The 25319-nt window shown below is 43.3% G+C and overlaps 1 protein-coding gene across 2 annotated transcripts in view; it reads left to right on the top strand.

Annotated features, from left to right (window-relative positions):
* The first annotated feature begins 10 nt into the window (after window positions 1-10).
* CNBP (CCHC-type zinc finger nucleic acid binding protein) overlaps window positions 11-25319 on the top strand; it is a 70457-nt gene continuing 45148 nt past the window's right edge. The window contains exons 1-2 of one of the 2 annotated variants that reach the window (XM_080807442.1): window positions 11-189; window positions 596-723. The gene's annotated coding sequence lies outside the window, so the exon portion shown is untranslated. Of the gene's footprint in view, window positions 190-593; window positions 724-25319 lie in introns of those variants that run through there. The other variant, XM_080807438.1, reaches the window with a different exon arrangement.

Consider the following 25319-nt stretch of genomic DNA (forward strand, 5'->3'; position numbering starts at 1 on the left):
CTTTAACCCTCTCCCTGCAGGGGAGGGACAGGTCGCAGGTCCCGGGGTTCGCCGGGAAGGGTAGAGGCCTCAGACTCGGGGCTGAGGTGCGCCCCCAGCTCTGCACCTTACGTCCTCTTTATCTGTGCAATGGGAACAGTGGTTCCTCCCTCACTGCATCGTGGTGTTAGTTTAAACGGGCTTTCGAAGGTGAGGCCCCTAGCACACTGGCCCGCAGTAGATACCCAATTGTTACCTGTTATTATTGTCAGCTTCTCGGGGGGCCCTCACTTTCAGTCTCCTTACCTTGCCTGATTTTTCTCCCAAGCTCGAATCACCATCTAACACACTGTATTTTTACTTTATTGATTTTATTGTCTTTTATTCACTGCCGTGGATCCTGTTGGCATGTAGTAGGTGCTCAGTCAATTCTTGTTGAACGAATGAACTTGCATGCATGAAATGAGTTAACTTTTTCTTAATAATTCATATCTGCTCATCCACGCCCAAGTCACATCTAATCCTGGTGCAAATCGTTTTGTACTTTATTAGCTTTCAGGAATCTAAAGTAAAAAAACAGCATAAAAACTTCAATGTGCTTTTAAAATACTTTTAGATACTTATCGAGCGCCTACTAGATGCGCCGCCCCAGCGCTGGAGGCGGGAATGGACTGAAAGGGGAAAGAGAAACGTCACCCACAGTTTGTCTTCCTGGACACCTGCGCGGGACACCCTGAGGCTAAGGTAAGGATGGTGCATGCCAGCCTGCCAAACTGCATTTGGCTTGGGCAAACCCGAGTCAGGATAGCCGAGTGCTGCAATGCATGTCGGGCCCCAGCTTACCTGGGGAGGGGGCTGCCCGAAGCCAGGCGAGAAGGAGCCCGGTGACCCAGTGGTGGAGAGGGGCGGCAGGGGCGGGGCAGAAGCCAAAAAAAGAAAAGAGAGTAACAGTGTAGCTGGAAGAGTGGAATTAAGGGGAAGGGCCAGGCTCTAGGGTTAGCTTTGCGGAGGCTGAGGCTGGGGGCTAGGGAGAAGCAGGGGAGGGGGATCTTGCACCAAGGTGAAAGTGTCAAGACCCAGAAAGATATTCAAAATCTTTAACCAGTAACCCCACCCCGTATCCGGTGGAAATCATCCAAAAGAGAATAAACTTGCCCACTGCAGCAGTTTGCAGTAAGATAATTGGAAACACCGTAAATGTCCAGCAATAATGGGATGGTTAAGGGAATTATGGTAGATATATCAGATGAAATATTCCTCACCTTTTATAAAGGGATATTTCTGGTGACTTGGGAGGCAAAATGCAAACTTCTTAGAATAAGTGAGACATTAAACAAGAAAAGCAGGGTGTAAAAGTATTCACAATTAAGGTGAAATAAATATGCCTCGTGGTTAAAAAGCAGAAAAGAACGTCAGAAATTTGGATTGTTATGTTAAGAGGTGAAATACAGATGAATTGGGCTAAATACTGATGAATTGTATTGGGCTAAAATATCCTTTTATGTCTTAATATAAATTCTGTAAAACTATATGGAGGCCAAAGTGTACGATATTTACAATACCTTTCTGAGAATGAGAATTATGAGTGGTGACTCTAGCTGTAACTATGGGCTTGTATATATAGTTGTAGGGTTTTTATTATTTTTAAATGTTAATATACATTCTTCAGGATAACTGCTAAGTCCTTCGTAGAAACACAGAATACTGAAAGTATAAGAGAAACTAGGAAAATCTGAATGACATTGGTAGATTGTACCAATATCCGTATACTGGTTTTGATACTACTTTTTATTAATTTTACTAGTTTAAGAAATTGAGATATAAGACCTCATAAAATCCACTCTTTTAAATATACAATTTAGTGGTTTTTAGTATATTCAGGGAGATGTGTACCCATCACCACTAATTCCAGAACATTTCATTGCTCCCAAAAGAATGTGGTATCCATTAGCATTCCTCACTGCCCTCCCTTTCCCAACCACTAATCTACTTCCATTTCAGTGTATTTGCCTCTTCTGGATATTTCGTATAAATGGAATAATACGATATGTGGCCTTTTGTGTGTCTGGTTTCTTTCACTTAGCATAATGTTTTCAGAGTTCAGCCATGTCATAGCATGAATCGGTACTTCATTCCTTTTTATTGCTGAATAATATTCCATTTTATGGAATATGCCGCATTTTGTTTATCATGCATTAGTTTATGGACATTTGGGTTGTTTCTACTTTTTTGTTCTCATGAATAATGCTTCTATGAACATTTGTGTACATGTTTTCATGTGACATATGATTTCATTTTTCTTGGGTGTATGCCTAGGAGTAGAAATACTGGGTTATATGATTACTATTTAACTTTTTGAGAAACTGCCTGTTTTCCAAAGCATTGGCACCACTTCATATTCCTACTAGTAATATCAATTGATCACCAATTTCTCCATATCTCACTAATGCTTATTATTATCTTTTTGATTGTAGTCATCCTAGTGGGTGTGAAATGGCATCTCTTTGTGGTTTTGATTTGTACTTCCTTGATGGTTAATGACATTTCAGGTGCTTCCAGGCCATTTGTATATTTTCTTTGAGGAATTGTCTATTCTTCAGTGAATTTGCTCGTTTTAAAATTGGGGTTTTTTTTAATTGTAGAATTGTAAGATTTCTTTATCTATTCTGGGTACTAGATCCTTATTAGACATATGACCTGCAAATATTTTCTTCCATTTTTTGGGTTGTCTTTTCACTTTTTTTTTTTTAATATTTTATTTATTTGCCAGAGAGAGAGAGAGAGAGAGTGCACACAAGCAGGCAGAGAGGCAGGCAGAGGCAGCGAGAGAAGCAGGCTCCCCACCGAGCAAGGAGCTCGATGTGGGACTCGATCCCAAGATGCTGGGATCAGGACTTGAGCTGAAGGCAGCGGCCTAACCAACTGAGCCACCCAGGCGTCCCGTCTTTTCACTTTTTTTTACAGTGTCCTTTGAAGAAGAAAAGCTTTTTAAAATTTTGATGCAGTCCAATTTATCTATTTTTTCTTTTACTGCTTGTTCTTTTGGTGTCCATATATAAGAAATTATTCCTTAAGCCAAGGTCATGAAGATTTATCCTATGTTTTTTTCCAAAGAGTTTTATAGTTTTACCTCTTGCATTTTAGGTCTTTGGTCCATTTTAGTTTTTGTATATGGTGTGAGGTAGGGGTCCAACTTCATCTTTTTGCATCTGGATATCCAGTTGTCCCAGCACCATTTGTCAAAAAGACTATTCTATCACCCATTGAATTGTATTGTTACCTTTGTCAAAAATCAATTGATAGTAATGTGTGGGTTTATTTCTGGACTGTAGATTCTATTCAACTGATCTATAGACTATAGTTGTTCTTTTTTTTATGATTTATTTATTTGAGAGAGAGAGAGAGAGAATGGGTGGGAGGGACAGAGGAAGAGAGAATCTTACACAGACTCCGCACTGAGCCCAACCTGGGGGCTTGATCCCATGACTCCAAGACCACAACCTGAGCCGAAACCAACTGTATCACCCAGGTGCCCTGTGTACTATAGTTTTACAAGATGTTACCATTGGGGGAAACTAGGTAAAGGATACATGGCATTTCTTTGTATTATTTCTTACAACTGCTCTTGACTCTATAATTATTTCAATAATTATTTAATTTTGAAAAAGCAGAGATTTTTTTAAAAAAGATTTTTTGTTTATTTATTTGACAGAGAGAGACACAACGAAAGAGGGAACACAAGCAGAGGGAGAGGGAGAAGCAGGCTTCCTGCCAAGCAGGGAGCCCGATGCGGGGTTCGATCCCAGGACCCTGGGATCATGACCTAAGCCAAAGGCAGACGCTTAACGACTGAGCCACCCAGGTGCCCCTGGAGATTATTTTTTTTAAAGATTTTATTTATTTATTTGACAGGCAGAGATCACAAGTAGGCAGAGAGGCAGAGAGAGAGAGAGAGAGAGAGAGAGAGAGAGGAGGAAGCAGGCTCCCTGCTGAGCAGAGAGCCTGATGCGAGGCTCAATCCCAGGGTCCTGGGATCATGACCTGAGCGGAAGGCAGGGGCTTTAACCCACTGAGCCACCCAGGTGCCCCAAAAAGCAGAGATTATTTTTAGGGTACATTCTTACCACCACCACCCCCACCTGTGTGCCTGAATTAAAAGAAGTGCTTTGTTCTCATTTTTCTTGCCTTCCCCTGAGGTGCCTACTCTCACCCTCCAGGTGGCACCAACTCACTCTTTTTACCTCTAGTTTTCCACAAGTCAGAGCAGGAAAAAGGCCCTGGCGTCCACCAGAATGACTCGGGGCAGTCTCGAGCCCTGGCCTGCCCTGAAGCTCCCCTCAACATAACAGGGAGATTCAGGGCTACCTTTGCTTTAGGGAGCACCTAGCCTCATAGAATGAATTTCCCAGTCAAAGAAACAGTCCACTATTTTTTCTCCTTTGAAAACATTCATTCGTTCATTCATTCATTCAGTCAGTCAGCACTTACTGAGCACCCACTATTATGCAATTCTTAAAAACATAGCAAGTACTCTATACAGGTAAGGTATTATCTTAATAAAAACTGGGCTTTTTTTCAGGATCAGATAATGAACACAACTCCCCACATACATTTGCAAACTAAAGGGCTACACTATAATAAGGTATGATCAATATTGGGGCAGGAGGATCACAATATAAGAGCTGGCATTTATCAAGGACTCATCAGAAGACAGAAACTTCGTGTATTTTATCCTTAACCTACCCAAAGAAAGGTTGGAGTAAACATCACTACCCCTATAGTCACAAAAACGGGATCTCAGAGAAGTTATGTACATTGCCAGGGGATTCACAGCTACTAAAAGACAGAGCTGGCTTTTAAAACTAGGTTCCCAGGGGCGCCTGAGTGGCTCAGTGGGTTAAAGCCTCTGCCTTCAGCCCAGGTCATGATCCCAGGATCCTGGGATTGAGCCCCACGTCATGCTCTCTGCTCGGCAGGGAGCCTGCTTCCCCCTCTCTCAGTCTCTGCCTGCCTCTTTGCCCACTTGTGAGCTCTGTCTATAAAATAAATAAATAAAAACTTTAAAAAAAAGATTAAAAAACCCCCCAGAAAACTAGGTTCCCAGGTTGCCAAAGACTGCTACTTCTTCTCCTGAACCCCAAGCCATCAACTGAAAGGAAATCTCAAGTAGAAGCCATCTCCAGGAAGGTGTGTGCTGAACACATAGTTATTAGATGACCTGGGGAATCAGTCAGCCTCCTATGTATGCCTTCCTTCCACCATTTCTTCCAAGCATCCTAACACAGTTCTATTTATAAATGATTCCTGAATTTAGCAAGAGGCATTTTCCAGGTAATTTAGTGAGTTGCTTTTTTCTTTCCAATTAGAAGGGGAAAAACATATATTTGGGGAGAGAAAAGCCTTAGGACACTTAGGACATTTACTTTTAGCAAAATAAAATGAAAAGTAGAAAATTAACTCTTTCTTTTTTTTTTTTTTTTAAGGTTTTATTTATTTATTTGTTGGAGAGAGAGCGAGAGAGCATGCACAAACAGGGGGAGCAGCAGGCAGAGGGAGAAGCAGGCAGGCCTCCTGCTGAGCTGGAAGCCCAATGCAGGACTTGACCCCAGGACCCTGGGACCATGACCTGAACAAAAGGCAGACGCTTAACTGACTGAGCCACCCAGGTGCCCACCAAAGTGCCTTTAAACCACCACTTACCCCAGACATTTAGTTGTTTCCAGTTTTTCGATGTGTAAATGACATTGTGACAAACACCTTTAGTATACATTTTGTCTCTGTTTCTCTTTGTTTCCCTAGGCCACAAGGGAGGTAGCCCCTTGTCAAAGGATGTGCTGATACTGCCTTCCAGAAAGTTCGTATCAGTTCCAGTTCTCTAGTTTGTTTTAGTTTAATTTAGTTGAAACATTTGTTTTCACCATTTAGTTTAGTTTCAGCATTTACCAGTCATTGCCCCTAGTGAACAACCAGAAAATGAAACTGACATTTCTGTAGCTACTTCTTTGGGCTAGGCATGGTACTAACTCACTCTCTTACATGATCTCATTTAATCTTTATAACAATGTCAGGAATCTAAAATTCAGAGAGGTACATTCATTTATCCAAGATGATACAGCAAGCTAGGAACGTAAGCAGCCAGAGTGTTACACTCCTTAAAACCTTCCAAAGGATTCCCCTTGCACTTGGAATAAAATCCAAACTGCTCCTTATGGCCTATGAGTCCCTAATGCCCTGCATCCTGCTTCCCTCTCCTACCATGCTCCCCTCTAGCCATACTGGTTTTCTTTCTGTCCCTCCAGTTCTCCACCATCCTGCCCACCACAGGGCCTTTGCCCAGACATCTCCCCACATCTTTTACATGGCTGTTGCTCTCCCACTCTGGCTCCACCTCCTCAGTGAGTTGGTCCTAACCTCCATAGCTAACATAACAAAAGACCCCTGTCTTTTCCATGATCTTGTTTTATGTCCATCATGGAAGTTTATCACTGTCAGATTGGTCATTGATTTGCTTGCTGTATTTGTCAGGATCTTCCAGAGAAACAGAAACAACAGGTGTGTGTGTGTGTGTGTGTGTGTGTGTGTGTGTAGAGAGAGAGAGAGAGGGAGAGAGAGAGAGAGAGATTGATTTACTCTGAGGAATTCATTCATGCAGTTATGGAAGTAGGCAAGTCTCATGATCTGCAGGGTGAATCAACAATCTGAAGACTCCTGAGAGCTGATGATTTGGTTATAGTCCAGGTCCAAAGGTCTGAGAACCAGGAGAGCTGATCATGTAATTCCTGTCTGAAGACCAACAAGTTCAAGACTCAGGAAGTGCCAATGTTTCGATTCAAGTCCAAAGGCAGAAGAAAAGCTGATATCTCAGTTTGAAGGCAATCAGGCAAGTGTAGTTCTCCCTTAGTCAGCAATTTTGTTTTATTCAGGCCTTCAATTGATTGTATGAGGCCCACCCACATTGAGGAGGGCCATCTGCTTTACTTGGTCTACTGATTTAAATGTTAATCTCATCCAAACACACTCTCACAGAGAGACCCAGAAAAATGTTTGACCAGACATCTGGGCACCCCATGACCCAGTCAGGTTGACACATAAAATTAGCCATCACACTTATTTATTGTCATCTCTCCACCTTTAGCTGCTAAGGCAGCTCCTTGAGTGTCCTGTCCCTGGCAATTGGCACATAGTAGGTGTGAAATAATAACAGCTGAATGAATTCATGATAGAACCTAGATTCCAGCCTTGATCCAAGCAATTCCCCGTTAATTTTTTTTCACATTTATTCTTTTTCTGTAATAAATGATTTCGCATTGATCACTGATGATTTACTGAAAAGAAAATGACGTAACATCTAAAATCAAATCAGTGTCCCTGTGCAAATGTATTATTTTTGTGTGTGTGATGACAAAGCCCTGGATTGGGAATCTGAGGGCACTACTCAGCTTCTTGGGGACCCTCAGTTCCCAAGCAACAAGTTAACACCCATGTTGTTCTCTGAGCGTGTGACTGTGAGCCAACTAAAAGTCAAGTAGGCCTGCAGCAAAGCTTCAAGGTTATTGAGAGATGATTTCCTGTCACTGCAAAGTGGGAGGAGAAGCAGTATCTGCAGGAGGGGTGGAGTAGCTGAATACTTATTAGTGATTCATCAGGAGTTGATGACAATGAATAGAAAGGGTTAGAAAATCTCCACCCACCAGACTGAAGAGTAATGACCTTCCAGTATATCCAAAGGGAGTATCTACGATAAGCTCTGAGGCCTGCACCCACCCCTCAATGACTGTTTTAGACAACCCATAATGCCTGAGTCCAGTAAACGTTGGCTTGTGCTGGGGTCTGGGGATTCTGTAGTCAGAAGTCCCGGAGAACAAGTTATATAAACAGCTAAAATACACATGCATGATGTGGTAGAGTGTACACAAACCACACTTGTGTGAATAAAGCAGGAACACATTTCATGTGCAAGGACTTGGTTCTGGCATTGCCCTGGAGGGTGTTGATACAGTTTGTGAAGGACCTTTGACTCAGGAACCTCTAGGGAGTTCAGCCATGGGGTTGATTTCATTTTTCTCTTTCAAAATATGTCATGGGGGACCTATTATACATTATGCTTTGCTTGGAAGGGACTTGAACAAGAGTTGCTGTGTTGGGGATGGAAGGGCATGGAGCTGGATTGCTCAAGAGCCAGATTAAGCATGTAATTGCACCCCAGCCAAACACAGGCATCAAGAGGAGAGAGGGAAGTGTGTGTGTGGGGAGAGTCCTTGAAATAATTAAATACTTGCTATTTACCACCCCAAATCACTCCAAATAACCATCAGGGAGAAAAAAAAATAGAGCATTGCTAGATTATATTGTCTTGTTTTCTTATTTTGCTTCAGACTTGGGCAATTGAGCAAAGCATTTTGGTAAATGAGCAAGCTCAGGAGCCGTTCGGGTTGGGCTCCAGTCCCACCTGCCATAGGTGCCATACGTATTTAAACATAATCAATTCTTTACTATTTTAAAAAGTAAAAGAGGGGCACCTGGGTGGCTCAGTGGGTTGGGCCTCTGCCTTTGGCTCAGGTCATGGTCTCAGGGTCCTGGAATCGAGCCCCGCGTCAGGCTCTCTGCTCGACGGGGAGCCTGCTTCCCCTCCTCTCTCTGCCTGCCTCTCTGCCTACTTGTGATCTCTCTCTCTGTCAAATAAATAAATAAAATCTTAAAAAAAAAAAGGAAAAGAGAATAAACCCCTCCTTCTGACTACCACCCCCTTGGAATTATCTCACCCTCTCAGGAAAATTATTGACAATCCATACAAATTATACAGACGACTCCTGGAGCCCCTGGGTGGCTCTCTTGGTGAAGTGGCCAGCTCTTGATTTCGGCTCAGGTCATAAACTCAGGGTGATGGAATTGAGCCCTGTGTCTAGGCATCTGGCTATCTGGCTCTGTGCTCAGTACAGAGTCTTTGTCCCTCTCCCTGTGCTCCTCACCCTGCGCTCTCTCTCTCTCTCTCTTTCAAATAAATAAACAAATAAAATCTTTTTTAAAGATTACATAGAATACTCTTTAAAAAATTGCCCTTATTCTTCCCTTGCCGCTGCCCAGCCCCCTCTCCCCACCTCCACCCACGGAGTCTGCTCTGTCCGAGGTCTCCACCTTTGTTCTGTGATGACTGCAGAAGCTTTTGTTTCAGTTCTCCTCTTGCTCGACCTTTAAGCCACATTTGAAACCAATAACTTTTTCCCTTCTTGGAACTCACAAAATGAAGTGGTATATTACTTACCTCTTGCTATGTAAGAATCACCCCAAACTTAGCTGCTTAGAACAACACACATGAAGTGAGATTTCACTTCATGCACTTTGGGGCAGCCACTATCAAAAAGTCCAAAGAACCCCAAGACAGAAAAACAAGTGTTGACAAGGATGTGGAGGAATTGAAACCCTTATGCACTGCCAGTGGGAATGTAAAATGGTGCAGCTGCTGTAGAAAACAGTATGGTGCTTCCGGAAAAAATTAAACAGAATTATAGAATTACTGTATGATCTAGTAATCCCACTTCTGGGTGTGTATCTGAAAGAACAGAAAATAGGATCTTGAAGAGATATTTATACATAGTATTTATAATAGCATTATTCGTAGTAGCCCAAAGGTGGAAGCAACCCAAGTATCCACTGATGGATGAATGGATAGACAAAAAGTGGTCTATGCATAGAATGGAATATGATTCAGGCTTAAAGAGGAAGGAAATGCTGATATACGATGCAACACAGATGAACCTTGAGGACATTATGCTGCATGAACTAAGCCAGTCACAAAAAGACAAATGCTGGGGGCACCTGAGTGGCTTGGTGGGTTAATGGTCTGCCTTTGGCTCAGGTCATGATCCTAGGGTCCTGGGATTGAGCCCCGCACTGGGCTCTCTGCTCAGCAGGGAGCCTGCTTCTCCCTCTCCCTTTACCCCCACTAGTGCTTACTCGCTCTCTCTAGTGTTCTCACTCTCTTGAATAAATACATAAAATCTTTAAAAACAAAGACAAATGCTCTATGATTCCCCTTCTATAACTCATAGTAGTCAAATTCATAAAGACAGAAGGTAGAGTGGTGGTTACCAGGATCTAGGATGAAGGAGAAAGGGGAAGTTGTTGTTTGATGGATATGGAGTTTTAGTTTACAAAACAAAGAAGTTCTAGAGATCTGTTGCACAACAATGTGAATATAGCTAACACAGTTGAACTCTATGTTTAAAAATGGTTACGATAGTAAAGCTTATGTTGTGTCCTTTTATCACAATTAAAATTTAAAAAAATACTCTTATTATCTCACAGTTCCTGTGGGTAGGAATTTGGGCATAGCTAGATGGGACCTCTACTTCAGGTCTCTCATAAGCTTGCACATAGGCTAGGGTCTCATCTAAAGACTCGACTGGGGAAAGATCCTCTTTCAGCATGATTGTAGGCAGGATTCAATTCCCTGCGTACCGTTGGCTTGAGACCACTACCAGTTCCTTGATATGTGGGCCTCTCTAGAGTGACAGCTTACTTCTTTGAAGTGTGCAAACCAAGAGGGCAATATAAAGAGTCTGCTAGCTAGGTAGAAGCCATCATTTTAATAATCTAATTACAGAACTGAGTGTTCCTGGGTGGCTCAGGTCATGATCCCAGGGTCCTGGGATCAAGCCCCACATGGAGCTCCCCACTGAACAGGGAGCCTGCTTCTCCTTCTCCCTCTGCTGCTCACTTTTGTAATTATAGTCTTTCATATCTGGGTTAGATTTTTTAAAAAGATTTTTATTTATTTATTTGACAGACAGAGAGAGAGAAAGAAAGGGAAGCTCCTTTCTCTCTCTCTGTCTGTCAAATAAATAAATAACGATCTTTTTAAAATAAACCTGGTTTAAAACTCTAAGCCAGAGGGGCCCCTGGGTGGCTCAGTTGGTTAAGTGTCTGCCTTCGGCTCAGGTCATGATTCTAGGGTTCTGGGATGGAGCCTCACTTCAGGGTCTCTGCTCAGCTCAGAGAACCTGCTTCTCTCTCCCCCTGCCACTCCTCCTGTTGGTGCCTGCTTGCTGTCTCTCTCTGTCAAATAAATGAATAAAATCTTTTTAAAAAATCTAACCCAGATATGAAAGACTATAATTACAAAAGTGACATCCTTTGTTATACTCTACTGAGTAGAATCAAGTAATGATCCAGCCCACATTCAAAGGGAGGGGATGACACAAGGTCATGAGCACCAGCAGGCAAGAATCCTTGGGGACCATCTTAGAAATCTCATAGGCAAAGAAGGCATTTCATTGAGAAATATGCTCCTCCCATTTTCAAAAAAATCCCTGTCTCAGTCTATATTTTGTTTTCCTACTCTCAATAGAAACATACATTCAAGAAATCCGCTCCTTTCTTTTGACTCTATTAGAAGAAAAGCAGTAATGCAATTGAGATTGTGTCATAGGCTGAGTGTTTGCCCACCCCCCCCCCCCACCAAGATTCGTATGTTGGAGCCTTAACTCTAACTGTGATGATACTAGGAGATTTAGATTAGGTGGTGAGGCTGGGATGCTCATGATGGGATGGGAAGAAAGAACTCTCTCTCTATGCATAAGAACCAAGGAAAGGCCGTGTGAGCACCCAGCAAGAAGGTGGCTATATACAAGCCAGCAAGCAGGCTTCCACTAGGAACTGAGTCTGCCAGCATCCTCCTCTTAGACTTCTTATCCTCCAGAACTGTGAGAAGTAAATGTCTGTTGTGTAAGCCACCCAGTCCTAGGTATTTTGTTATAGCAGCCCATGCTGACTAAGACAGATGGTAAATGACATGCCAGGCCTCCAGTGTTAGGGATGCAGCAGGGATAGGTGGAGACTGAGATAGTGAGGAGAGCACACACCTCAGCTAATGGGGGCAGCCGTGACTCATTGCATCTGTTCAGGCCCAGAACGGCCCATATTATGATTCCAGGGAAACTAGAATAGAAATTTCTTTTCTTTCCTTTTCTTAAAAGATTTTTTATTTGGGGTACCTGGGGGGCTCAGTTGGTTAAACATCTGCCTTCAGCTCAGGTTGTAATCTCGGGGTCTTGGGATCCAGCCCTGCATTGGGCTTCCTGCTCAGTGGGGAGCCTGCTTCCCCCTCTCCCGCTACTCTTCACCTTGCCCTGTGCATGCTCTCTCTCTCTTTCTCTCTCTCTCTCTCTCAAATAAATAAAGAGAGAGGGAGCATGAGTGGGAGGGGCCGAGCAAGAGGGAGAAAGAATCTCAAGGAGACTCTGCACTGAGTCTGGGGCTCAATCTTACCGCCTGGAGATCACAACCTGAGCTGAAACCAAGAGCTGGACACCCAGTCAACTGCGCCACCCAGGCACCCCTGGAATAGAGATTTCAAAAGAAATACTCTTATTTTTAAATTGTAGCAACTAACCCGAGGTGTTTTAAAATATTGTACAGGCTGTGAAGACAGACCAAAAAGAAAAAAAAAAAAGCATTCTCCAACCCTATTATGCCTGTGGATACCACACTGCACACACTTCTCTTTTTCCTTGGCTTCTGGCGGGGGGGGGGGGGGCGCGTGTCGCACTACCCTGATTTTCCACTTAACTTCTTAGCTGCTGTTTTGCTGGATGCTTTCTTCTCACAACATTAGATGTTGACATTGCTCAAGGCTCTGCACTAGGCCTTCTCATCTCACTCAACATACTTTCTTGGGTGATCTCAGTTCCCTCCAGACTCCATTTACTTCCTACGAGCTGGCCACTCCTAAATCCACACCCACCATCCAAAGGTGGGCTCCAGACCCAGGGGAACATCATAACTGACTTCTCAATGCCGCGTTCCCTAAACCAACCAACCCCCCGTCTCCAGTCTACCCACGGGCTGTCTCTGCATGGCTCCTCACCTGGTCAATGGCACCACCCAGTTGGATAACCCAGAAACCTGGAACCGTCCTGACATCTTTCCCCTCGTTCTCCACATCCAATCCATACTACATTCTTCACTGTCTCTTCAGCATCTATGTGTAGAGTTCCTCCTTATAGACCAGGCTGTATGCTTGGCTTTGGGGATCAGCAACAAACAGGACAGGTAAGATCTCTGCCCTCTTGATGCCCACACTTTAGCTGACACAGTGGTTTAAAACTTGTTTCCTTAGCTTGAAAATTAATGTAAAATAGAATTTATCTGGCACATAGTAAGTAGGTTCAACAAATGCTACTTGTAAGATAAAGTAAGAAACCCCCATGAGTGAAGACAAAAAGTGGATTCTGGGGAAGAGAACAGGAGCATGGGCCTCCTCTCACTGGCATGCACAGGGGAGACTTCGTTGAGAAGCCCATATTTTGGATGAAACTGGAGGGATGAGAAGGGACCAGCCATGCATGCATGGGGGGAGGGAGTAGCCAGTGCAAAGAGGCAGTGCTGGGCTGGACTGGGGTGAAAGATGTGGAGAGAGAGAAAGGAACCCACATAGGAAATGTTTTGGAGGCAGAATCAACAAGATCTGCTGTGGGTGAGTGAGGTAAGGGAAAGGGAGCAATCAAAGAGGATGCCTGTGTCTGGCTTTAATTAGCCAATATAAATTTTTTAAAGGGAGTCACCTAGGACACCACCAGTGTGGGGGAGGGGTAGAAAACAAGGCTCCCAGCCAAGAGGTCCAATCGGCCATTTCCTGCACGGTCACTTGAATCCACCCTATCCCTCCCTCTCCACTGCCACCCCCTAGTCCTGGCTGTCTGCCTGTCTTCTGGACTTCTGCAGTAGCTTCCACCCTATTTCATTCCTGACCAGCCCTCTTTCACTGCGGCTCCAGCCGCCTTGCCCCCACAGACCTTCTCTAGTTACTCCCTGGCAAGCAAATAATTGCTTCATCTAAGAGTTCCATAGGTGGGGACGCCTGGATGGCTCAGTCAGTTAAGTGTCTGCCTTTGGCTCAGGTCATGATCCCAGGGCCCTGAGATCAAGCCCTGCGTTGGGCTCCCTGGTCCACAGGAAGCCTGCTTCTCCCTCTCCCACTCCCCTGCTTGTGTTCCCATTCTCACTGTGTCTCTCTCTGTCAAATAAATAAATAAAATCTTAAAAAAAAAAAAAGAGTGCAATAGGTGTTTATTAACTTACGGGTGTATGAACTGCTGGAGCCAAAAGAGGCCTTAACAGCATCTTTACTTCAAATTTTCAATCAAGTGGTCTTTCTGCATGCACCTTTCTCCCTCACGAGAGGCAGTCTGGCACAGTAGTAGGAGTCAGGTAGAACCTGCATTCAGTTCGGGCACGTTACTTAAATTTTGGGGACCCTAGACATTTTGTTTGTGGGAAAAAAAGTTTTCTTTGTAAATGGGGTGTTGGGGGTCCCCAGGACCACCCTTAAGTTTTTGATTTGCTAGAAAGACTTATGCAACTCAGAAAAGCTGTTCTACTTGTAGTTACAGTTCATTACAGCAAAAGAATAAAGCTTAAAAATCAGCAAAGGAAAAGGTGCATCAAGTGGAGTCTGGGAGGGACCAGCTTTGTGGTTCCAGTTGTCCCCACCCAGGGGAACCTTACAGACAGAGCTGACTTCTCCCAGCAATGACATGGGACAATACACACAAATGTTGCCAGCCATCTGAGCCTCGGTGTCCAGGGTTTTTACTGAGGGTCGGTTGCGTAGGCATGGAGATCCAGCATGACTGACCACAGGTATTCAATGTCCACAACCACTGCCCAGCCCCAGTCAAGTCAGACTGAAAGAGTGTGGCCAAGGCCCCAGGCAACTGAAAATAGGCATTCACCCTAAGTCACATTGTTAGCATAAGCTATCTGGCATGACCCAAGGCCCCCAGTGTAGAAAGATACTCTTTATCAGGCAGGATATTCCAAGAGTTTAAAGGTTATCTCCCAGAGCCAACCAAGGGCCAGTCCTTTCTGTGGCTTGTGCAGGGTTTAAGCACCCCAAGCTTGCTGAGTTAATCAATCCTTTACTGCATAGTTAGTTAAAAAAATTACCATGTGCATTAGCCAGACTCCAGTCAGGAAAATCGAAAGCACTATAGTTATTTAAAATGGACAGGATTGGGGCACCTGGGTGGCTCAGTCGGTTGGGTGTCTGCCTTTGGCTCAGGTCATGATCTCAGGGTCCTGGGATCAAGCCCTGCATCGGGCTTTCTGCTCAGCCGGGAGCCTGCTTCTCCCTCTCCTGCTCCTCCTGCTTGTGTTCCCTCTCTCGCTGTGTCTCTCTGTCAAATAAATAAAATCTTAAAAAATAAATAAAGAAAATGGACAGGATTTAACAGAAGGAGTTGGTTACACATGTGATGGAAGAGTTGAGAAGCTAAGCAGTAAGCACTGAAGGAACCCAGAAATTAGCAGCAGCAGCAGAAAGCCTCTCCTGTCCCAGGACTAGAGGTAGTGTTCGCAGAGCCCAGAGGCTGGGTCATCTGTGGGAACTGATGAGTGGGGTTACCTGGGGACCACTGGGGCCACAGAGGGAGGGGCTGTACAGATGAAGAATCAGCTCCCATCCCATCCCCAAGCAGAGGGAGACTGGGGGATTGACTCTGGTTTCTCCCTGACTCCTTCCTGTCAGTCTCCCACTAGCATCTCCCATTGGCTGAACCTAGTCAGGAGCCAGCTGATAAGGGAGCTTGGGAAGTGTAGTTTCCACAAGGGTGGGAGCTCTCCAGGAAATGATTCAGACACCACTTACTTGGGGCCTGTTCTCTTGTGCCTGACACTGCCAGACACGTTTGCCACGTAGCCTGCCTGAAAACTGCCCTGCCAGCAGATGTCCCTGCTCCATTATATGGATGAGGACATTAGGGACTCAGATGAAGAAAAATAGTCAGTAGGGGGTGGAGAGGGAGTGTTTGGGAATGGGGGAAAGGAGGAAGGAATGTAGGCTTCATCTGACATAGATGCACACTAAGTTTCTCCAAAAGCCTTCCAGGGCAGGAAGTATCCCCTGTAACCAGAGCTGTCAGAGGTGGGAAGAGTGAGGTATTAGTTCAGCACATTCTTTATTAATTTAACACAGTAAGGAATTTCCTTCTGCCTGAAGCCTCATTTCCTTCCTCAGATTGCCCCACCTAGATCTCTCCCGGGAAGACCTGGGTTCATTCACAGCAGAAACTGTTTGCCCTGAATCCTTTCTTTCTTTTCTCTCTAATGTATGCAGAGAGGACTTGTGTTCTTTTTTTCTCTAATGTATGCAAAGAGGACTTGTGACTACAGTTTATTTCTTCTCTCAAGGACTTATACACTTCTGTGTTTCATGTCATTTTCAAATGGCCCATCAGCGAAGTTCTCCTGGGGCTTGCTAATACACAGTTAATTATACATGCTCAGAATCCAGAGACTGAGGAGCTCCCACTAAATGGTTTTTTAAAAAGGTTTATTTATTTATTTATTTACTTATTTATTTTAGAGAGAGAGCGAGAGATCGAGTGGGGGTAGGGATAGAAGGAGAGGGAGAAAGAATCTCAGCAGACTCCCCAGTGAGTGTGGAGCCCAGCAAGGGGCTGATCTCATGATTCATGAGATCAAGATCTGAGCCAAAATCAAGAGTCAGATGCTTAACCTACTGAGCCACCCAGGCACTCCTACCCCATATAGTTTTAAGCACACTTCAGAATGATGCCAACTTTACACATTTGTCCAGGTCTCTGAATTTCAGAAAGCCCTTTTGTTCACACCCTCTATGTTTGGCCCAGCAACCTGGCTGATTTTCCTACGCTCCCAGATAAGAGATGGAGATAAAGGTCTTACCTTCTTCCTCTAAGCCCTGTGTTCAAAGATTCTGTCTAATTATAGTTAATTTTCTTAGGTACGACGATGCTATGGTAGTTATGTAGAAGAGTTGGACTTTCCTCCAAAACTTTGAGGAAAATACACACACACACACACACACACACACACACACACACACAGAGGGACTATGGCCACTTACTAATTGTTGGAGATTTTACTTTATTTATTTGTTTATTTTTTAAGATTTTGTTTATTTATTTGAGAGAGAGAGGAAGAGTACAGAAAGAGAGTGAGAAGCAGACTCCCTGCTGAACAGAGAGCCAGACTTAGGGCTCTATCCCAGGATCCTGAGATCATGACTCAAGCTGAAGGCAGCCACTTAACTGACTTGAGCCACCTGGGGATGCCTGTTGAATCTTTTAACTCTTCTGTATATTTGACTTCTTTCTTTCTTTCTTTTTTTTTTTTTTTTTAGATTTTGTTTATTTATTTGAGAGAGACAGAACACAAGCAGGAGGAGGAGCAGAGGGGGAAGCAGACTCCCTGCTGATCAGGAGCCCAAGGCGGGGCTTAGTCCCAGGACCCCGGGATCATAATCTGAGCCGAAGGCAGATGCTTAACCAACTGAGTCACCCAGGTGCCCCTAGACTTCTTTGTAATAAAAATTTTAGGGACGCCTGGGTGGCTCAGTCGGTTAAGCGGCTGCCTTTGGCTCAGGTCATGATCCCAGCGTCCTGGGATCCAGTCCCGCATTGGGCTCCTTGCTCGGCGGGAAGCCTGCTTTACCCTCTGCCTCTGCTTGCCACTCTGTCTGCCTGTGCGCTCGCACGCGCGCGCTCTCTCTCTCTCTCTCTCTGACAAATAAATAAATAAAAAATCTTAAAAAAAAAATTTTAGAGGTGGGGTGCCTGGGTGGCCCAGTCAGTTAACCATCTGCCTTCGGTTCTGGTCATGATCCCAGGGTCCTGGGATGGAACCCCCCCATTGGGACCCTGCTCAGTGGGGAATCTGCTTCTCCTTCTCTCTCTGCCTCCTGCTCTCCCTGCTTGTGTGCGCTCTCTCTCTCTGTCAATAAATAAAATCTTCAAAAAAAATTTTTAGGGGTAAAAGAGTCCCTACTCACTCCCATTTAAAATTTTTTATGTATTTATTTGTAACTGTGAAGTTAATTATTTTTTTATTCTCAAATAATCAATCATCACTTCTAATCTCCTTCAGATAAACTGTGTCATCACTTTGAATTTACTTAATTCCATCCAAGAGGGGAAAAAAAGAGGAGAAAGAGGAGCACATGGTTGGTGCTGATGGTTTAGCATCCAACTGTTGGTTTTGGCTCAAGTCATGGTCTTAGCGTTGTGAGTTCGAGCCCCAAGTTTGGCTCTGAGCTTAGCATAGACTCTGCTTAAGACTGTCTCTCTCTCTCCCTCTCCCCCTCCCCCACCATGTGCATGCTCGCTCGCTCTCTCTCTCTCTCTCTCTCTCTCTGTTTTGAAAATAAATAAATAAATCTTTTTTTTTTAAAAGAGGAAAAAGAAATACCTAAACTTAGATTTGGATGCCATGTAGAGTAGGCTTGGGTTTGACTTGGTTGTTAAAAACATGAGTGAGCTTCAAGATGAGGCAGACCCATCCCATTTCCATGCCCCCTCTCAAAGAGAAGCTGGCCCTGTAGAAAAGGAGGCCAGGAGATAGAATGGGTGTGTGCCTGCCCACAGCACAGGGATGGGGAATGTGGCCCCCAAACCTCCAGAGTCAGGGAGAGGACAGAGTGGCTTGAAGGTCTGCAGGGAGCTCACTCATTGTAGCCCAGCTATGGCAGTCCTTCATGAGCTGTAAAATGACCCTGACACCTGGTGGCCTTAAAGATCATATGAGCAAATGACTGCAAATATCTTGCCAACTTCCCTGCTTTCTGACAGTGGCTGGAACACTGACATTCAGCTCAAAAGCTGCTCCCGAGGTAGGTAAAGTCTTCCCCCAGGTCTCTGGTGGCAGTTAGCCATACCCTCTCTGGGCTCCCATAGACCTTTCTTTCTTTCTTTTTAAATCCCATTTTTTTAAGAGATTTTATTTATTTATTTGACACAGAGAGAGAGAGAGAGATCACAAGTAGGCAGACAGGCAGGCAGAGAGAGGAGGGGAAGCAGGCTCCCCGATGAGCAGAGAGCCCCATGTGGGGCTCTATCAGAGGACCCTGAGATCATGACCGGAGCGGAAGGCGGAGGCTTAACCCACTGAGCCACCCAGGCGCCCCTCCCACAGACCTTTCTTTTAACCACTGATGTCCAACCTCCTGCATTTGGGTTGCTGTGCTGGGAGTTGGGTATGATCTTTGCCCTCAAGGAACAGCCTTGTGAAGTGTTTGGGGAGTGAATCTTCACTACTTCTTTTGGCTCCTTCTCCATCCCTGACACACATACATGCACACAAACACACAACTATCTGCACACAGGTGGTGCAGAGACTAGTGTGTAGAGGAGCTCAACACATCTTTGAATGAAAACTCTTAGATTGACTTAGCTTGTGTAGGATGCCAGGCAAAGTGGGGTAAGCAGAGATAGTTATGTTGCATCCCTTGCCTTGGGCTCACAGTGTAGGAATAGACTCATACACAACCATTTATAATGGAAGGTAAACTGGTGTTTCAGCTACCTGTTGCTGAGTAAAAAGCTATGCCAAACTTATAAAAAAACAATGATTTATTATTTCTCATGATTCTGCAACCTGGGCTGGGCTCAGCTAGGTGGTTCTACCTGATATCTGATGGGACTGGAACATCCAAGGGAACTTATTCACTCAGCTTTCCAGTACTTCTTCTGGAATGGCTGAAAGAGTGGGGGCTGTCTGGGCTCACCCGTCTCTCTTTGTGGTCTCTTCATCAGGGTAACTCTTTACAAGGTAACTCAGGACCTCAAGAGACAGAGTCCCAAGAGGACAAAGCAGCATTCAAGTACTTATCAAGCCTCTTATTGCATCACACTTGCTAATGTCCTCTTGGCAAAAGCAAGTCACTTGGTCAAGCCTGGAGTTCATATGTGAGGGACTAAAAAGAGCATGAATACTGGTTGCTGTGTTTCATTGGAGACCACCAATGTACCAGTCTAGCACAACTGAAATATGCACCGCATACAGGAATAAATACACTGCCATGGGTCACCCAGGAGTAAGCTATTCATTCTGCTGTGAAGCTCTTATAGAGGCTTTTGCTCATTCATTCACTTAACAAACATTTTCCTCAGTGTGGAAGTCCTGGGGGTTCAGTATAGGCAAGACAGATGTGCTCCTGCCTCTTTGGGATATCAAATAATAAATACAGATGCAAATAAGGTAATCTCAGATAATGGTAAGTGCTAAGAAGGAAGTTAAATAGTATAACAGGGTAAAAAGAAGTAGGAGTTGAGGGATGGCTACATTAGCTAAAGAGGTCAGGAGAGGCCTTCCTGGGGGGCAGGGGTGCTAGCTTCACAGAGACCAAAATGATGAGAGGGAGCTGGCCATGTGATGATCTGTGGAAGAATGTTCTAGGAAGAGGGAACAAGGACAAAGGCAGGAATACACCTTGACAAAAACTCAATCTGACATGTTTTAGGGACAGAAAGAGGGCCAGAGTGACTGAAGTTAAGAAGAGCTTGGAGAGAATAGGAGGTGAAGTCAGAGGAAGCAGGCAGGTGCCTTGCTGGACCTTTGGATTCAGCCTTGAAGTGTTTATTCAATGTCAGGAGCTGTGACCCGTATTTCCTTGCCTATAAGTCTGGCCTTGTACCTTTCCAGAAGCCTTCTGAGAAGCTAGCTAGATCTGGCAACTGCCCAAAAGGGAGGGGCTCAGAAGGAAGTTAAAATATAGCATTTGAAGCCTAACATCCCTGTTCTGGAAGTTGGGAGGCAGCACAGTCAAAGACCTCCACCACTACCATCTACAGTGCAAACAGACATTCTGCCTTGACATAGATTCAGGGCCCCTGTTACCCATTTCTAATTATAACCAACATTTGTTTTCACATACATCATCCAAGGTAATCCTCATGTCCAGCAGGGAGAGATAGTCCCAGGAAGCAAACATTTGAGCAACCGTGGAGCCAAGCCCTGTGCTAGGCACCATCCTATGTATTACCTAAGTTATTCTTCCCCACAAACCTGTAAAGAAGATTTGATTTCTCTCTCCATCTTGCCGTGGAGGACATAGGCTCAGAGTCAACACAAGAAATGGCAGAACTGCAATACCAACATGAGTCCTTTGATATTGTGCCATAGGTTTGTCCACTCCCTGCAGCTCTTGCTGTCTCATAGCAGGGCCTGCCATGGGCTGGTGGCCAGGTTGCGCATTCTCCAAGAGCCTCATCTCCATATAAGGGTGTGCATGAGTCAGAGACGGCCTGGAAGGATTAAAAGATGCTTATCATATTACCTTGAATTTGTCTTTATCAAACCAGAACACCTGGAGTATACTACTGAGTAGTTAGATAGATAGATACGATATTATTCCCAATTATGTAAAACTTTTGCAATATATATACTTTTTCAAATGAACAGTCAGATCTCTTGCTTTAAATTTAGATTTTTTAAAAAGATTTTATTTATTTGACAGACAGAGATCACATGTAGGCAGAGAGGCAGGCAGAGAGAGAGGAAAGGAAGCAGGCTCCCTGCTGAGCAGAGAGCCTGATGTGGGGCTCGATCCCAGGCAGAGGCTTTTAACCCACTGAGCCACCCAGGCGCCCCTGAATGTTTTTTACCTGAAAAAAATTGCTAGGAGTTAAATAAACATATATTGAACATATTTTTTTGAAAAATAACTAATATACTATTTAAAAACAAACTTTTCCTGTTTCCTGACTTTCAAAAGTACCTATGTTCCAAAAGGAAATACATGTATCTTCATACATGCATATAAAATTCTGTAGTCTTCTTTAGAATAGTACTATTATAAATGGAATGCTTGTGTGTTCAAAGTGTTAATCTTTTAAAGTAAGCATTTAAAGTATACCACAATTTTTAAATATGATTTGATATTTCCTCATATTGGAAAACAAATTAGAGGTGGCCTGAGTCTCTCTCTCAACCCCTAAGAAGCCCTCTGCTCCAGCTGATTTGAACCATATCAAATGTAGGATTGACTTTGTTTTTTAAGTTGCAGGGAAAAGTGACCTGCTTGGATTATGTTCAGCTGCACCCTGTGTTCAGATATAGGAAAAACAGTTACTGGCCAATCACAGTCCCCTCACTTGGCAGAGACTGCTAAGGAAGTCCTTTGCTTCTCTCCTGAAAACCAGCCTGTTTCAGGTCCTTGCCACTTATGTCCCTTACACAGTGGCTGTCATATGTTCCAGTGACCCCACCGGCCCCCCAGGGTTGGGTTGTAACCGAGTGTGAGCGTCTGTCCTAAATACCTCTCACTGTGGCCAAGCCTGATTACAATTCTTTCTGGATGTAGTCTCTGATTTGCTTTCCAAAGGTCAGCAGCTCGAGTTAATGTTTCAGGGATGACCCAATCTGCTTGTATTTAGGAAAGACTTTGTATGACTTGAAAAAGAAGATTGAGCTTCTGGGAACTGGAAAAGCACAAGTTAAATATCTTTTCTTCTATGCTCACTTCGTATTTTTGCACTATAACAATAAAGAGAATAAAAATTAGAAAGTCCTCTACAATCTCAGCATTCTTCCTGTCTAGCCCTTTTCCATTTAAGGGCTATATTATGACAAAGCTGTATTTGCAGCATGATACAAATTTGTGTTGTAATGTCATTAATTCCAAAAAAAGAGAACCTAGATTTTTAGAGGGGAGGAGTTACTTTTTATCCTAAGATGGTGTAATATTACATAAGGTTTGGGGAAATTGAAAAAAAAAGTATTTATAGGTCTACCATTTTCACTAAACAATTTTAATTTTTGCATTTCTATCTATACTTTGCTCACTGCATCCATATTTTGCATATTTTACATAATAGAACTATTCCAGTTAATGCCCACAAGCATTCACAGGTTTAAAAAAAAGAATACATACTCCCACACTCTAAAAAACTCTAAAAACCTGTTTGAGTTTTCCTTACCAGCCCTTATCCACATGCATATTTCATTTTTACAATTGTAATCCAAACATGAATTCAATTTAATATTTTAATTCTGTTAATTACAAAATATTTACTATTATAGTCTTTGTCATTCTTAAGTCTTCTTTAAGACTTGAAAACACTACAAAGGCAATGCATGCTTATTTGTTACAAGGGAAATAATAAAGAATTTTGTGAAAGAAGAATTGTATCTCCCCTACTCTAATTCCATCCCCCAAAGTAAAAAATATTGACAGCCCGGAGTGCTCAATGCATATTTTTCTATATTCCAGACACAAACTATATATATATATATATATATATATATATATATATATATATATATACTTTTTGTTTTTAACAGAATAGCATAGTATTCACATTTCTTGACAAATCACTTTTGAAAAAATATATAACATGCATATTTCTCCAGGTCAATGGATACCAATTTAACTTATTATTTTAACGATTATATTTTTAAGTAATCTCTACACCCAATGTGGGGCTCAAACCCACAACGCTGGGATCAAGAGTTGCACACTTTACTGAGTGAGCCAGCCCAGGTGTCTCACCAATTTAGCTTATTCTTTTAAATGGGTTCATAGTAGGGGCACCTGGGTGGTTTGGTTGGTTAAGCGTCCAGCTCTAGATTTGGGCTCAGGTTGTGATCTCGGGGTTGTGAGACTGAGCCCAACATCAGGCTTTGCCCTGGGCGTGGAGCCTGCTTAAGATTCTCTCTCTCCCTCTCTTGCCCCTCCCCCTCCCTCTCTAAATAAATAAGTAAATAAATAAATAGGTTTATAATATTCTACAGGAAGGATCTACCTTAATTTATTCAGCTATTTTCCTAATGATAAACATCCTGTCATTTCCAGGTTTTTGCCTCTAAAAACAGTGCTTCAATAAAACATCCACTTACTGGCACTTTTATTTCTACAGGCCTGATTCTCCAAAATGGGATTTTTAAGAGCAAATATACACATACCTATACATACATACATACATACATACATACATATATATTTACACATACATGTATACACACACACATATATATTTGTATTTGTAGTTTAAGATTTTATTTATTTATTTTTGTGAGAGAGAGAGCCCAAGCAGGGGGAGCGGCGGAGGAAGGTGGAGAAGCAGGCCTCTGCAGAGCAGGGATCCCTATGTGGAACTGGATCCCAGGACCCTGGGATCATGATGGAGCCAAAGGCAGACATTTAACTGACTGAGCCACTCAGATGCCCCTTATTTTTAGTTTTGAAACCAACTTTATTGAGATATAATGTGCCTATAGTAAAACACTCCCATTTTAAGTGTCTCATTCAATGAATTTTGACAAATGTCTTAACCAACGTAACCACCAACACAATCCAGATGTGAACATTTCATCACCCCTGAAGAGCTCCTTCTGCTCCTTCTCTGAAGAGCCTTGCTCTCACTGTCCATACAGGTGTCAGTTTCCTAGGATTCCATGTAAACAGAACCATCATTGCGTAGACACTTATGTCTGGCTTTTTTTTTTGTCTTTTTATTGGCACTTCTTTCTTTCTTCTTTTATTATTATATGTCTTTTTTTACTTGGCACAATGCCTTCGAGATCCATCCATCTTGTTCATATCAGTAGTTTCTCCTTTTCTTTGCTGCCGAGTACAATTTTGCGGATACCACATTATCTTCCAAGAAGGTTATGGTAGTTTACAATCCTACCAGCAGTGAGCAGGAATGTCTTTTTCCCTGAACCTTTACAAGGACTGGATGTTCTCATTCTTTTTTTTTTTGCCAACCTCAAAAATGAATATTAATACCTCATTGTTGCCTGAATTTGCAGGTTGTGTTTCTTGGATTTCCTCTTATAAATTGTTTGTATGTATCAATTACCCATTTTTTCTACTGGATTTTAACTTGTAGAAATTGTTTACTAAGGATCTTAACCTTTGTCGTACATATTAGTTTTTTCCTGCTCTATTCTTTGTCCTCTGACTTTTCAATAGTATTTTTTGTCATAAAACTTACAATGTTTTAATTGGTGAAATATGAATATCTTTGCTTTTATAGCTTCTGGATTCCCCAATAAGCATAATGCGTATATACTTTCGTGTTCTCTTTTTTTTTTTTTTAAGATTTTATTTATTTATTTGTCAGAGAGAGTGAGCACAGGCAGACAGAGAGGCAGGCAGAGGCAGAGGGAGAAGCAGGCTCCCTGCTGAACAAGGAGCCCAATGTGGGACTCGATCCAGGACCCTGGGATCATGACCGGAGCCGAAGGCAGCCGCTTAACCAACTGAGCCACCCAGGTGTCCCTCGTGTTCTCTTTTTTCCCTTAAGATAGAAGTATTTCTCATTTGTTACAGCCCTCACAATTGTTGATGGCTACATAATACCCCATCTGGAGATGATACATAAATTTTTAAAAAAGATTTATTTATCTATCTTAGAGATAGAGCATGAACAGGAGGGGCAGAGGGAGGGGGCGAGAGAGAATCTCAAGCACATGGCTAAGCAGGGAGCCTGATGCAGGGCTCAATCCACACAATTCGGATCATGACCAAAACCATGAATCTGATGCCCAACCATGTCACCCAGGTGCCCCCAAATGATCCA

This window comes from Martes martes (genome assembly GCF_963455335.1).
Source record: "Martes martes genome assembly, chromosome: 1".
NCBI classification, from domain to species: domain Eukaryota; kingdom Metazoa; phylum Chordata; class Mammalia; order Carnivora; family Mustelidae; genus Martes; species Martes martes.